At 37.8% G+C, this 15,470-nt stretch overlaps 1 long non-coding RNA gene across 1 annotated transcript; it reads left to right on the top strand.

The window, feature by feature from the left end:
* Nucleotides 1-9,684: 9,684 nt before the first annotated feature.
* On the top strand, nt 9,685-14,444 carry LOC144629775 (uncharacterized). Its single transcript, XR_013566418.1, has 3 exons — nt 9,685-9,788; nt 11,119-11,169; nt 14,293-14,444. It is a non-coding gene; the product is annotated as an uncharacterized LOC144629775 (long non-coding RNA).
* Nucleotides 14,445-15,470: the final 1,026 nt, after the last annotated feature.

The raw sequence follows: 15,470 nt of genomic DNA, 5'->3' as shown, positions 1-15,470 counted from the left end.
CTTTGGAGTCCTTTGATTTACGATCGAAGAGAGACATGAAAATCAAAAGCGGACTGTTGACTTCAAATAGAGTTTTCTTGACTTATGAGAATGCTGAAGTCGGGTAAATGCTTCCTTTTAGTGTTGATTGTGTTTATAGTACTTGTTTGACCGATGATTTTTTCCAAATCAAATACCGTTTATATTTTATTTGGCACGCATTTTTGCTCCGCGTAGGAATAACATCAATACAAAGCGACGCTCACTAAAATTACTGCATGTCATACACACAAGAAAGTCAAAAGTTTTTTGCTTCTAACGGCAAATGTAATGTTAACTTGAATAAAAAGTTTGTCTCCAAATAATCCTTGACCGTTCAAGTTTTGTTTTCTGTTCAAATTTTTCAAGTTTTGCGTAACTGAACATGACACTTCGCATGCGAGACTGAAATCTGACCCGTGCATTACTGTCTCTGATTACTGAAAATTATTTTTAAAAAAGCATCTTGGCAGTTTTGATTTTGGGATTTGATTTATAAGAAGTTCTTGAAATGCAACTATCCCTTTTGTGGACGGAAACATTTTAACCATCGCGTGTTGTATTTAAAAAACAGTGATTAAACCTCATTTATTGCCTACATTTTGTGACATTTTAACGTTGAAAAGAATTTAAAGATTTGTCAAGAGTTATCAATCTGTCAAACCCGTAGCCTGCGTAGCAGACATCTGTGTACGTTTTTTAGTGTGTTTAAAAGAGTGCGCGATCGCGAGAATACGCGCGCTAGAAACTACGGCGCCTGTTACGCAGGCTATCAAGCCTGTGTCATTTATGAACACCAGAGAAATAGCACTTTTTTCGCATATTACCTAAAATACAATTTACCATATTTTGGTCATTTCAAATATAGTTCTATCAAAAACCATTCAATATCTGTTCTTATGAACAAACATGAGTATTTCGCTCGGTGGCACTTACCGATAGGTACAACTAGTATTTAAACTGTATTGTACACTGAAGTGCTGAAAAATAAAAAAACTATGAATTATTAACATAACAAATTGAATATAACCCCCGCTAATTCGAACTGTTTTTCGTTTCCCTTTAGAGTTCAAGTTACCGGGGTTCTACTGTACTTCCTTTTATTAAATATATCTCTTTGATGGCTTTTATAAAACTATAGCAGCATTTATTCTAAAGAATGAAGAATTTATGTTAAAAACTTTTTTTGCAGTGACTGGAGATCCAAAGAACTGCGTTTTTCCTTTCAAGTATGAAGGCAAGACGTATAACAAATGTACCTTTGCTGGCGGTTGGCACTGGCCGTGGTGTGCATATGATCGTGAATACAGTCGAAGTCGTTGGGATTTTTGCGGTAAGGAACAAACCTAAGCTGTTCTAAACCATTTATAATTGAAATAAAACATTTATGTGAATTTAAGCCGATGTAATAGTAATTTAACCAATTCGGTGTGCCCAGTTAGTTTACATTTATGTAGGCTAGATAATTAGACACGATGAATGGATGAAAAACCTTATTAAAGTGTCAAAACCACATAGCTAGAGAAGATTCCTTTACCGATTTGGGGACACGTGATTAAAAGATACAAAAAGTTACAATTAATAATATTATATTGAAAACTGTGTATAATATCAATAGTAATATAAAAATCTAGCACTCATCATACTAATCTAATAATTTGAAGATTGTTGATCCAAAACTGTAAAAATCGAATTATAATCGCTAAAAAGTTGATGTAATAAATATTATAATTAAGTTATTATCATCGTCCCCCTCCTCTCTTTCAATTTCGAACCCTTCGTGGATAAAGATTGTCTCTGCAATATGTTGAGGAGGGGGCGAAAAAGAAAAATTTGGAAATCATGCCAACACCATTGACGGATAGATTTGAATGAACTCCGATTAGAAAGCAATGTAGTACCGAAATTGGGCTAATGTGACGCCAAAGTATCATTTTGCTATAATTATTCACTCTTTTTATTTTATAAGAATCTAGCTTATAAGAATACCGAGGCTGAAATTGGCGAATTTTTAAGAATATTTTAAGAATAAACCCGAGGCTGAGATTTTGAAAAGTATATAGTTTTAAGTTGAAACAAAATCAGGTATTTTCATTTCCGTCACTTTATCTCTGTGAGGAATGCTTTGTTTAAAGCCAAAACGACCAGGCTGCAACGAAAAGCAATGATACATGTGCCAATGTAACACGATACAAATCTGGACACCAAACACTTGTAATTGATACCCAATACATGCTAAAACAGAAATGTCATGAATGTCAAACGGTATTTTCTAAGAATGTTCATAAGAATATTTTCAGCCAAAAATCGGCAGAAAAAAAAAAGAATATTCAGCCTGAGTCGGAAAAACTGAATAAAAAATAAATAAAAAGAGTGAATAAAAAAAAAAGAGTGTATTTTAGCATTCGTTTCTAATTAGAATTTTCTGTTTCAATTATTCCTAGAGTGTAGCACAAAAGATGAAAGAACATGAAACGCTAAATACCAGCGTTGCCGACCAGCTGGCGATGACCATCCCCAGCAATGCGTATATGCAAGAGAAAATAAGGGGACAGACAGGGACTTCGAGGGCGTTGGCCGGGATATGTCAAAGACAGAAAAGTTATTTTTAGATATGCGGACGTCCACAAAAGCGTAGTTCCGGTTCTAGCGAAGTCAATAAATCGTGCCAGCGTGACATTTGTTTTATCGGCTAATGAACATTCAGCATGTCATTTTTAGTGGGAATTTTACAGGCGTTTAGTCTTCGGCAACGATATTAATGTCAATGATAGATTGTATCGAAAGCTTTCCAAAGTAAGCGTCTTCTGAAGATGCTAAATAAAAATCGTGACAGGCCTACACCGACTCCTACTGTTTATTATTACTATTGCGACGTGACTTTTTAACCGCTGTGAGCTCTGAGAAGCGTGTCTTTAAGCGATTTGCTTTTTTAATGCGACAACATAGGATAGGAGGCCTTCGAAAAAGGCCTTCTCCTTAGTTGCATACTATATTATTGAAAAGCGTTTTAAGTCAAATAGACGTATATGGCACTCCAAAAGTGTAGACTGGAGGTCACACAAGTCTGCATGGTTTCCTGCAGTTTGTAAACATTAACACCTCTCTCATTTGCTAAATGATTTTGCCCGTGCGGTTTGATTTGGCTGATATCATTTTGCAAAATGTGTTTTTTATGTTCGCCCTGGAAGGACTTTGTCGGAAACTTTCTTTGAAAGTGTTGATAACTTGCATTTTATTTTTGTGACGCCAGTCTGATTCGTCAGAGAATGTCGAAAAATATATATATTTGTTTCAAAGAGACGCTGTGCCGTATTCGATTGGGCGTTTTGTCGCTTGAGCTCGACATAACGGAGGATTTTTATTCCCCTATTTGCACGTGATGGTCTGGCACCGCATGAATCAAAATAATGTAAGATTATCTCTCGGCGTACTGGGGTCTGCTATCTGTTATCTGTTTTGCCTCGTGTTTTGCAGGTTTAATTTTTATGGTTTTCACTATATTCTTCGCGAGCCATTGGATTTGAAAAAAAATTGTAGAATCTATCTCTTATTCCGAATATTTCCTGCGAAAATATCATTTCACAAATCACTCTCATCAATGAAACGTTTCCGCTTTGACGCCATGATCATAAATGGCGTGTGCGGAAGTCAAAAACAGACACTTCCGTTTTGCATGCCCTATTACGTGGCCTGGTTGTTTTTAGCTCAAAATTCTCCACAGCAAAAGGATGTGGGGATTGCTTTGGTTGCTGTGGCGGTTGAGGTGATGATGGTTATCATTTGCGAGAGCTAATAAACATTAACCCGGGCATAATGGTTGGTAACCAGTGTCGGGCCCCCTTCTTATCTGAAGGTCTGCCACTGGTAACGATCAAGTTTTCCTGATTAAAATGGAAAGGAAGTGGCTCAGGATTTAGGAAAGTTTGAGAACAAAAACGATAAGGGAAAAGCTTAAGTTACTATATTTGTATCGTCTAAGTCACAAACAATACTAGCATGTATCACTTTTAGTTTATTTTTTTAATTTACTCACACAAATCTATCACTGCTGTGTAAGTAAGTTGTGTTAGACAGTAGTCTGCAAAGGAGGAGGGTCTGAATGGGGGTACCTCGATAACAGTAAACACTTAATTTTTGGGCTCTGTAGCATGAAACAGTTAAATTTTAGGCATTTTGACACTAACAGTAGAAAATTGACTGTAACGGTAATTTTTTCCGAAAAGAAACAAAAGCGGTTAAAAAAGGCCAATATTATTTTGTTAAGTATATCAAGAAGTTTTCGGACATTTTCCGACGATTCCCGATCAGTTCGGAAAATTTCTGAAGACTACCGAAGATTCCCAAAGACTGCCGAAGTTTGCGACGGCTACCAAAAATTTCCAGAGACAATCGAAGATGTCCGAAAACTACCGAAGATTTCCGAGGAGAACACACAGCGCAAGCTCAAAGATCATAAGTGATTTTATTACCGATTTTCGAGGAGCAGACAAGAATTTACAATGCTGAAAAACTATGTTTTTTTTCACGAAAAAACCCTCCAAACACTTAACAGTGTTTTCTCCGGAAACAGTAATCATTAAAAAAATGGCCAATTTAACAGCAAACAGTAAAAATTATGGGCAAATAACACTTAACACTAAACCCCATTCAGACCCTCAAGAAGCCGTGATTTAAACAATTGAAAAGTTTTTGCGGTCTTAGCGTCCGGGTCGATGGCTACCCGGTTTATACAGCACATAGCAAAATGCGGGTTTGCCTTCAGCAGCTGTCATACACACGTCTGTCCGCCTATTGCAGTGTAATCGTCTTTCTTCCGCATAGCTACACCCTAGGAATAAATGAAACGGACAATGTGATTAAGGTAATTCCCTTGAAATAAAACTGCTCATAGATTTCCAACCAAACTTTGCCAGTTGGTTGTTTACCTTAACGGAAGTTAAATTTTGAAATAAAAAGGGGGTCACCGTATTCGTTTAGGAGCAAGAAGACCTTGTATTTACAATATAATTCCTTATATTTCCTTTTCGAGTACTGGCAAAGTACACGTTTTCGGTGATAATGTATTATTCTGACATAGAAATTGATCTGTATTCATTTCAAAGAAAGAATTATTCTCGAGCTAAGAGAAAAAAATGATAGGTCACCGAACTCGTTTACGAGAAAACGATAATTTCTCTCTCGCGCGCAAGCCAAGCCGCATAGAAAAAAGCCGCCATCTTGTTTATGTGCGCGCGCTAATTACGCGTAAAATTCTGCGCAGTAAGGATGCGCAATGCAATACTAGGGAATCACCTTAAGCCCCATTTGCACGGCAGAAAAAGTTTGGTACGGCTCAGATAAAAATGGTACCCGTACCAAAAAAAAAAAATAGCACTGATACCCTGTTCACACATCCTTTTTCTACCCTGCTAAACTGCGTTAAATAATGTTTTGGTGCGGGTAAAAGGCTCAACACCTTGTCCAGCTTAGTGCACATGCTGCTATTTCATTTAAACGTCATATACGAGTCGCGCATCTTTTCGCCTTGTTCCCAGAAGACTAGAAAAGGGTGAAGGTATATATTTTTTTTTCAAATGGCAGGAAATGGCAGCAGTGATGGCTTGTACCTCCCCTATTAACGACGACGATTATTTATTTGTATTATTATTTTATTCTCCTCGCATATTTGTATTTGTTAACCAAAAGACAACTTACTAAATGCTAAAGAACATCAGGATCTCTGATTTGCTTTGTAGATTCCAAAAATCCACACGCTAAAAATGCACTTAAATAGCGCATAAGCTCTGATATCACTAACTAAGAAAAAGGAAGGCCGTTAAACGAGCAAGATTTTAACTATTCTAAAGAATATCGCCACGAGATTAGGAACTAATAAACAAACTTCAAGAAAACAGAGCTTTTTACTTAAGTTTTGCCGACGTGGATTCACGAACTGCGAAGTAATATATCAAACACGAGAGGCAGTGTTTCATCAGGATATCCAAACACCGAGAAGAGAGTTGAAAATACGACGCGCAGCGGAGTATTTTTAACGAAATTCGAGGTGTTTGGATAGCCGATGAAACACTGTCTCGAGTGTTTGATATATCTTCTCAATCGAAATAAAAACCAAAGAGTAAACGGAGAAATAAAATCGTAAAAATCTATGCTAATTAAGATCGGGTATCCAAACCACCGTCACGGTTATGATTTTCATTGTGTTAGCTTTATGAATTATTAATGAGTTTGAGAAAGAGTGATACACCTTACCACCTGGAACCAGATGAATCACAAGCAGCCCAAACTCACGACACGAGAAATCGAAGTCATGTTTGTGTTTCGAGTGGATATATTCTTCTCACCTTACAATAGTATAAGGAAAATGTATTTTACCTCTCTTCTTTGTTCTCTTTAGCTATTTCACTGCTTTGCTAGCCCTCATTTCATAAATTTAACGGCCGATCAGCTTAATATAATTAATATAATTTTCTATTTCACAAACTTTACTCTTTTTTAGAGTCATGGCTGCCCTTGTGGTTCTCTGTAATTTTGGATGCAATTTTTTATTATCGGGACTTAAAAGTCCTTATTTCTCAGGTACATGACCTTTCCATGAAAGTCTCCTGGAATGTTCTCTTAAATTTAATCTAGCGTCGTTACTGTATTCGATAATTTTAGAGATCGTGTAAAATAAAATTAAAGGTCTAGCGAACTATCGCTTTTGATCGCGAATTGTCGTTGTGCTAACGACAATTCGTTGAATTATCGGTCTTTGTTCTAGCGAAACATCGCTCCAAGCGTCGCGAATTGTCGTTTTTGTTCTATCGAAATATCGCTCATAGCGTCGCGAATTGTCGTTGTAGTAACGACAATTCATTGAATTATCGGCCTTTGTTCTAGCGATGTATCGTTTAAAGCGTTGCGAATTTCGTCCCGAATTAGCGAGCGAAAATTCGAAAAAATGCCGGTCGGGAAAACAAAGAACGAAATTCGCGCTTTTCGTTTGCATTACTTTTGCACAATACTGTAGAAGGCATGAAAAGTCGATAGAAACCAAGAGCGAGCCGTTTGATAATTTTAGCATAACCCAGAGACTGATCTGTCCAACAAACAGTTCAGTTAACGTGATTTATTTATAGTTTTGGTCTGTGATTTAGGAGATTTTAGTTCCGCTTGCTCTCAGGGCAATATCTTACTCTGATCCCTCTTAGATTTCTGGTATTTAAAGAGAAGACCTGCCTCAAAAACAGTATGGCCACCTCTGCGACTTATGAATGTGCGATTGAGATTTGTTTTTGAAAATACTTGACGCTGGGGAAAAATCATGTTTTTTCGAAATAAAAACAATATGCTCGATCTGCCATCCCGCATTAGATTCCTTCATTTTTTTTTTTCATTTGTCCAAAAAGAGTACGAGAATTTGTTGCTCCCTAATTCCCTTCCTCGTACTTTGGGACGTTTGAAAATTTCCCTCAGACCGCTAATTTTGATAGATGTACATCATAAAGAACGATTTAATTTTTCAAACTGCGGTACTCTTTCAGTTATTTAATTTGTTGCGGACAGACGGCAGCTGGTTCAGAGTAAATGACGAAAGCCTCGATTTACAGGAAGTCTTTCTTTTGATGACAAATTAAAGGACAGCGCAAATTCACTATACGAGAAACCGAGGTAATTTTTATGTAAGCGTTACAAGTAAAACGACAAAAACAGCAAAAGTAATGCGAACGAAAAGCGCGAATTTCGTTCTTTGTTTTCCCGACATTTCTTCGAATTTTCGCTCGCTAATTCGGGACGAAATTCGCAACGCTTTAAGCGATACATCGCTAGAACAAAGGACGATAATTCAACGAATTGTCGTTACTACAACGACAATTCGCGACGCTATGAGCGATATTTCGCTAGAACAAAAACGACAATTCGCGACGCTTGGAGTGATGTTTCGCTAGAACAAAGACCGATAATTCAACGAATTTTCGTTAGCACAACGACAATTCGCGATCAAAAGCGATAGTTCGCTAGACCTTTAATTTTATTTTACACGATCTCTAAAATTATCGAATACAGTAACGACGCTAGATTAAATTTAAGAGAACATTCCAGGAGACTTTCATGTAATATATCAAACACGAGAGGCAGTGTTTCATCAGGATATCCAAACACCGAGAAGAGAGTTGAAAATACGACGCGCAGCGGAGTATTTTTAACGAAATTTGAGGTGTTTGGATAGCCGATGAAACACTGTCTCGAGTGCTTGATATATCTTCTCAATCGAAATAAAAACCAAGGAGTAAACGGAGAAATAAAATCGTAAAAATCTATGCTAATTAAGATCGGGTATCCAAACCACCGTCACGGTTATGATTTTCATTGTGTTAGCTTTATGAATTATTAATGAGTTTGAGAAGGAAACGTCATGTACCTGAGAAATAAGGACTTAAGTTACCAGAATGAAAAATTGCTTCCAAAATTACAGAGAACCACAAGGGCAGCCATGACTGTAAAAAAGAGTAAAGTTTGTGAATAGAACATTATATTAATTATATTAAGCTGATCGGCCGTTAAATTAATGAAATTAGGGCTAGCAAAGCAGTTAAATAGCTAAAGAAAACAAAGAAGAGAGGTAAAATACATTTTCCTTATACTATTGTAAGGTGAGAAAGCGTTGCAAAACACAAACATACTTCGATTTCTCGTGTCGTGAGTTTGGGCTGCTTGTGATTCATCTGGTTCCAGGTGGTAAGGTGTATCACTCTTTCTCAAACTCATTAATAATTCATAAGACTAACACAATAAAAATCATAACTGTGACGGTGGTTTGGATGCCCGATCTTAATTAGCGTAGATTTTTACGATTTTTACTCCTTGGTTTTTATTTCGATTGAGAAGATATATCAAGCACTCGAGACAGTGTTTCATCGGCTATCCAAACACCTCAAATTTCGTTAAAAATACTCCGCTGCGCGTCGTAAATATTTTTTATTTCATCATGGCTAGGCCGTTATGCAGAGTTCTTCAAAGGCAGATTCGGGAGGGACTACATTACAATATTATTGATGTCAGTAAACTGCATTTCTAGAATAAAATTTAAGACGAGCAACGCCGTTTACGTGACACCACAACAGGTAACTTCGTTAATTAAACAAAATTAGTTATGGGGCTGGTCGCTTGACTGCCCACGAAAACAATAGACCGGCACTTGCGACAATGTTGTTTCGCAAATGAAACTATAGTGATTACACGGGACATTTTGAAGCAATGACATAATGCAATATTTAAATATAAAATTTTACCACTGTTAAGGGGGGTTGTCGGATGATTGCTCGCGAGCATAACGGAACAAGCAAGTCGTTCGTAACGGTAAATAGAACAAGGCAGATGATTGGTTAATATTATTTTGCATTGACATAGAACAAAAGCAAAATACATTAACCCTACTCGGTCGAGGTTAAATACAAGATGTCGTGTCGCTAATGGAACTGAATTAATTATGGGGGACTAAATGGGGTTCGCCACGATGAATAGATAACGTAGAAGATGATTGGCTTAACTATACGAAAAAGGAAAAGAAGGCAAGTAAAATGCATTGACCCACTCAGTCGATATTTATAATTTATCTCGTTGAGCCAATAAATGTTCCAGAAAATAAAAATTATATCACTGGAGAAACAAACGTCCCAGAAGTTCTAGTTGGCAGTTAAGGAGAGTTTCGAAGAATTCCAAGAACTTGTGAGCAATGAAGATTCTTGTGGTCCTGTCCTTTGTCGTATTGATGCTTGGCATTGGAGGTAAGTTAAAATACGTTGATTGCACGTAAATTTATAACGGATTGGTCTTATTTATCCTTGTTTTTATTTCTTTGTTTCACGTTTAGTAACCTACTCTAAGCGTAAATATTTTTTATCAGTTAAAACGTTTATGGGTTCTGTGATACTGGATTGGCAATACTTATCCACAAAACGCAGTCAAAACATCATGTCATTTCTCTTATGCATTCACGCTGTTTCCTTCGAGCACGAACTTGGTTTCTTATAGGCGTATGTTATTCTATGGCAATGATTAAAGATAGTATCGTTTGTTCACACTCGCTTATTTCCTAGGAAAGCGAATTTGGTTTTTAGCCATTACACCGTATCCATCTATGGAAACAAGTAAAGAAAGTCGACAGCGATAAATTTTCTTTTAGACATATTTCGGGCTTAACAACTTCCACCTGGATATCTAACGTTTTTTAAGCTTCGACTTGACTTCTTGTTGCCAAAAAATCGTAAAATGCCGGTTATAACACCTTTCCCCGCTTATAATCCCCCTCCCGCTAATATGAAACAAAAAAAATTGCATTATAGATTATAAGCCCCCGCCCCCCGATATACCCCCCCCCCCCATGTAACGTTATCGCATTAGCTTACTAATGTTCTCAGGGAAGATTGTATTTATAATAGAATAGGCAGTTTTGCAAGTACAGTGTAGATCTAAACGTTTAATAACAGTGGCTTTTTATAGATAAACTTTGATGACGTCTGACAGCGACTGCCTTCGATACCCAAGCCAGCTCTGCCGGGTTCTTAGTAAAACGCTTATAAACGGGGTAACGGGTTACCTTACCAGTGTCGCAATAACGTCTGAGTAATTTGTTTTATAATTTTCCAGCGAGGAAAAGTTGTTTTTATTTCACGATAAAGTGTTTCGTTATCACGAAGCACTGTTTACAATTCAACGAAAAAACTAACCCAAGAGAAGCTTTTCAACCGCCATTCATGGCATTTCTGTGGCGTCGTCCAACTGTTCAACATCGGACAAACATTTACAGATTTCGATAATTTCTTGAATCACTCACTGTCTGATTCAAGCTTGTTTAGCCCAGTTAAATGTTCCGAAAGGCTGTTGATTTATAATTTAGCTGAACTTTTTCGTTCTGTTGCCGACAACACCGATTTGGGCTATGAACTCTGATCACGGGCGAGAGTCACTCCACGCATTGACGTCATCTGTGCGTCTGTGTTCTAATAGAAAACAGGCATCAACCAATCACAGCGCGCGCAGTAACTCGGTTTTTGTATAAATGCTTCTCTTTTTCTAATCTTTTCTTGTCTCTGTGTTATGTTCTTCGTATATCAGCTGTTGAAGGCAGAGATGTGGGGACGGTTGGCAGCCAGCTCTTTCGCAAAGGTAAATATTTTTTTATCCTTGAAATCTCGTTGCTTTATAATAAAATGTGTCTACACAAACCTCGATTGATCAGGGCTTTTGTGGTAACGCAACGATTTTGATTTAGGTTGAATAAATGGGAATGCATATTATATTAAAAAACATCGAACATTCACCACATTAACCTCTTGTCTGCTGAATTTTTCCAAAAATTGTCACTGAATTAAATGTAAAGAAACCTGCTTCCCGCCGCGCTCAAAAGCCTTATTTAAGTGGCAGTTTCTTTTAAAGCGGTCCATCGCATTTCGGGTCGGAAAAACGTTTTCCCTCAAACTTTGCCCAGTGAACTATCTTAGGTTGTAAGTAAATGCAACGACTTCAGTTTTTGGAAATACGTTAAAATATATTTTTTGGAGCTCTCAACAGTGAAGGCGTCAAAAGGCCTAATTTTGAGCTTGGCCAGAACGAGAAATTTCATAAGTTGACGAGCTCGCCGCTCAAAAACAACCAAACGCACCAAATTATTATTATTATTCCTACGTTAAGTGGTCCTTTAAAGGTTGGAAACGCATGTTAATTTTGATATATTTTGATTTACGGGTCGGTAAAAATTTAAATATCAGCAACCGTTAGATTGCTTTTTGTAAACATGCAAAAGTATGGTGTCTTTGCTGGCCTTTATTTCACGAGTCCAGACCAGACTATTCTAAATTCCAACTAAATCCTACTAAACAGATGTTATGAAGCATAGAAATATAAAAATACCTTGCACTTTTTATCTTCCTTTGCCACAGCGACTTCAAACATTTCGTGCTTATGCGAGTAAGTAAGCTCATTTGCATAATGTGTATGAAATACTGGCATAAGCACGAAATGTTCGAAGTCGCTGTGGCAAAGGAAGATAAAAAGTGCAAGGTATTTTTATATTTCTATGCTTCCTAACATCTGTTTAGTAGGATTCAGTTGGAATTTAGAATAGTCTGGTCTGGACACGTGAAATAAAGGCCAGCAAAGACCCCATACTTTTGCATGTTTGCAAAAAGCGATCTAAGGGTTGCTGATAATTTAATTTTTACGGAACCGTAAATCAAAATATATCAAAATTAACATGCGTTTCCAACCTTTGAAGGACCACTTAACGTAGGAATAATAATAATAATAATTTGGTGCGTTTGGTTGTTTTTGAGCGGCGAGCTCGTCAACTTATGAAATTTCTCGTTCTGGCCAAGCTCAAAATTAGGCCTCTTGCAGCCTTCACTGTTGAGAGCTCTAAAAATATATTTTAACGTATTTTCAAAAACTAAAGTCGTTGCATTTACTTACAACCTAAGATAGTTCACTGGGCAAAGTTTGAGGGAAAACTTTTTTCCGACCCGAAATGCGATGGACCACTTTAAGAGAAACTGCCACTTAAACGTACAAACTAGCACTCTCTTTCCCTCTGGCGGTTTAAAAAAGTTGTTTCGCTCTCCTTCAATCCTTATAAATCGGGCGTGTGTAATACTGACTTATTCCTTTTTTCCTTTCAGGCCCCGCTATCAAGCTGAATTTAAACCCCCGGACGTACGGAAAGGAAGGGTGGTGGTGGTGGGGGGGGGGGGGGTATGCCACCCCTCGTGCGGTTTTTTCGCGACTTTGAAGAGTTTATTTACTCTATGATGCTGAATTTTCAGTAGCTTTTCATTCATGCCTCGCGGAAATTTTGATAAGCCAACTTATTACATCTATCAGTTTGGTCAAAAATCGCCACCCCCCCCCCCTCCTCCTATCTTGTACTATAGTGGGCTATGAAATTCGTGTACGTCCGAGGGTTAACATATGAAAGTAGCCCATATTATCATAAAACTGTTAATCTGTATACATTCGTCTAAGATAGAGCCCTGAAGTGGAGCGGGCGATAGATGTTAACAGGCGCTTGCCCGTTTTTATATCAAGAACTTTGCTCTGCTAATTCCATACTACGAGACCTTGCGCCTTATTCGCTAATGTGGCCCACGCGTACGGTTTATAAGGCGGACAATTATTTATTGTTCCTCGCGAAGCGAGGCCGAAGGCCGAGCGTAGCGGGGTGTATAATTTTGTCCCTCAAAGGGCTCAGGCGGGATGAAATCTCGAGTGGAGTTTACGGTCATATTTGTGAGCTTGGTGTATGGCGGAAATGACGTCACACGGCCGCGCGCTGGTGCCTAATGGTGTGAGCGTCGAACTTCAAATCAGATCTTCGGGACTGAGGGCCGGGGTTCGAATCCGGCTAAGGTTTTTTTTTCTTCTTCTTTTTTTTATATTATTTTTTTTTGTGGGTTCGAATCCTGAGCCTTTCATCTTTATCGTTTTTATTTTCGTATTATGTGGAAATCAGTGTTTTTTTAATCCGAAAATAAAAACGATAAAGATGAAAGGCTCAGGATTCGAACCCACAAAAAAAATAATATAAAAAAAGAAGAAGAAAAAAAAACCTTAGCCGGATTCTAACCCCGGCCCTCAGTCCCGAAGATCTGATTTGAAGTTCGACGCTCACACCATTAGGCCACCAGCGCGCGGCCGTGTGACGTCATTTCCGCCATACACCAAGCTCACAAATATGACCGTAAACTCCACTCGAGATTTCATCCCGCCTGAGCCCTTTGAGGGACAAAATTATACACCCCGCTACGCTCGGCCTTCGGCCTCGCTTCGCGAGGAATAACACTCATTTCCACATAATACTCCCTCAACGCCTATTCAGGTTATAAACCTTTCATGGCCATCAGGGGCGCGCGGGCGGAGGATTCGAATCCTCCTGCCGTTCGTTCTTCTTTTTTTTAATGCCCTGAAATAAATGTCCAAAATGTGAATATCCAATAATTTGTCGATGATTTTGAAAATAGCCTGCGCTTCCCAACGCTTTATACCTCTTTACGAACCAGAAAGAGCCGCCATTTTCAAAGCGGAGTAGACCCTGGTAACGAGAGTGTCGCGGCCATGTCCGTTACTAGGCAACAATAACAAATCACCGGTTAAAACCGGTTATCACTCCTTATTTATAACACCCCCCTCCCTCCCCAGCCCAGAGCTTCGCGAGGCCCTGCGAGTCACGTATTACTAGTAAACTTTTAAATTTTTTAAAAATGTTAAATCAGTTTAACATTTTTTTTAATCTCCTAGAGTGTACACCAGAGCAAGCAAGCAGAAGAGCCTGCCAAAACGGGGGGACTTGTTATACTTCTTGGAGCTCAAATGACCCACTCAAAATTTTCCGTTGTCACTGTACATGGAAATGCGAAGGAGACAATTGTGAACTCTGTCCTTTCCGCTAAAAATTAAATATAGAGGCTATTAAAGAAAATTAAATTATTGGAGGCTTAAGAAGTGAAACTCCTTGCTTCTTGCATAGAAATAGTTTTGACAATTGACTAAGCCTCTGAATTGAAATAAAGATTAACCAAAACATATCCTTATGGTTGTACTTTCAGTGACAAGATCTAATCGATACACAACAACATCGTCAATCTCTATTATCACTCAAATACTAACCATGGGGGAAAGATACCCGGCAGTAATCCTATACAAAAACATGACTAAAGGTCGACTAGATAAAGTAAAGATCGGTAATATCAGTGGAAAGATTATCTAATAAAATCAGCTGAGGGGAATTTTTAAATGGCCCAAAGCACGAGGAAGGGAGCAAGTAATTTCCCCATTTTTTTAAAAAAAAAACGAATAAATAAATAAATGAATGAGAAAAAATGCTTTGGAGTCGTATCCAAATAGACTGTCGATCGTTGAAAACGACAGCGCCGTAAGTTGTCTGATTATTTCAGAAGCAATTTTCTTTCTTTCTTGGTATCAAAAAAATCTATCTGATATGTTTTTGCAACAATATGCAAAGTAAAACCATTGTTGAAACCCTGTGTTAGAACAACAGGCTCGGCAAAGACAACCATCGACAAATAGTCAATTTATAACACGTACAACAAATTGAATTAACGGATTTACAATACACAACGACACCAAATTGTACATACACATACTTTTACAAAATATCTCTTTTAAGTAAATAAAATTCATTTAATTTTTAACGGGATATAATGTGCAAAATTACATTATATAGATACATTGTAGGCTTTGTCGCCTGTTAGCGTGCTTGTTAAAATCATTTCCGTTGTCAAGGTAGCGAACATCCATGTGCCGTTTTGCCTTAATTTTACACACTGGACATTTTCTCTTGCGAATTCCAAGGAAAAAAGATTTTTCCTCTCACAGGTGTCGCATTTGTTTATAAAGAACCGTATGTTGGACTTTCAGAGCCGAAAAAAGGGATTGAAACAAACAGTTTTCAAATT

This window comes from Oculina patagonica, chromosome 11 (assembly GCF_052425735.1).
Source record: "Oculina patagonica isolate OP01 chromosome 11, crgOcupat, whole genome shotgun sequence".
Taxonomy (NCBI): Eukaryota; Metazoa; Cnidaria; class Anthozoa; order Scleractinia; family Oculinidae; genus Oculina; species Oculina patagonica.
The sequence above is the reverse complement of the archived record's forward strand: the minus strand, read 5'-3'. Positions and strand labels throughout refer to the sequence as shown.